We start from the raw sequence: 1191 nt of genomic DNA, 5'->3' as shown, positions 1-1191 counted from the left end.
TGGAGCCGAGCAAACTGAAGCTGTGAACAATCTCAATCTCTTCGCCATCCATCCTGATGCTACCCATTGGTCCAGTGGTGAGAATCTTTGTCTTCTTGACATTGAGCCTCAGTCCATACTGAAGGCTGCAGTCCTTGACTCTCCATAGCAAGTGCATTAGGTCCTCCTCAATTTCAGCGAGCAAGGTTGTGTCATCTGCATAATGCAGGTTGTTGAAAGGTCAAAGCAACTCTTTAAAATTGAGAGATGTATCATTATTCACAAAGAGTGCAAAAACCAGAGCTCTGGTGGCCTAGTGGCAAGAAGCTGCACTGAAATCCCACAGGTGTGTGGTTCAAATCCACCAGATGCTCTGCTGGAGAAGGAGGGACAATCTCCTCCTGTACTAGTCAGATCTGATTTGACACAGATTAAAAAATGAAATAAAAAAAAATAGGGCAAAACCAGACCTATGTGAATTACTTAAAAAAAAGATGTTGTTGTTAAGTGTTATCGAGTCTTAGATAACTCATTACCACACTTTGAACGAAATACCTGAACACTTGTATGTTGTTGTTAAGTGCCGTCAAGTCATAGGCAACTCATAGCAATCCTATGAACAAAAGTCATCAACACTTGTGCCTTCTTTCATCCTTTCTCCAGATTCATAGGGTTTCTGGAGGCAAACTAATATGGAAGAGGATAACTTTCATCATTTCTCCAAGTTCACAGGGTGTCTGGACAGAAGCTATTCCTGAAGTTTATGCCAGTCTTGCTTCCAAGCTTGTTTTAATCAGGGAGCTCCACCAAACATTGTCTACCATGGGTAACCATTATCACATTTGAGCAATATTAATAAAAAAAAAAATCAAAAACAAGAAAACAAACAAAAAACTGCTACTATTCTTAAGTGATCAGTTCCAATTTACTGTGACTTCATGTTCAACAAAAGAGAAAAGTGATCCTGGTGATTGGTATTATATTTGCTTTCACTAATACAATTCCTGGGTCAATATATCTCATTGAAGATTTCTTGCTGACCCTCGACTTGACTGAACATGATGTCTGTCTAGTGAATAGGTTTCACCTGATAACAGGTTCCATGATTATAATCTTTGCTCCTAAGAAGAACTCTCCATAGACATATTTGTCTGTTATCACATCTTCCCCAGGCTATTTCTATTCAGTATTCCTGAATATATCCATACCTCA

This window comes from Elephantulus edwardii, unplaced genomic scaffold (genome assembly GCF_000299155.1).
Source record: "Elephantulus edwardii isolate Elephantulus edwardi_28Jun2011 unplaced genomic scaffold, EleEdw1.0 scaffold00389, whole genome shotgun sequence".
In the NCBI taxonomy this organism is placed as follows: Eukaryota; Metazoa; Chordata; class Mammalia; order Macroscelidea; family Macroscelididae; genus Elephantulus; species Elephantulus edwardii.
Note: the sequence above shows the minus strand (reverse complement) of the source record.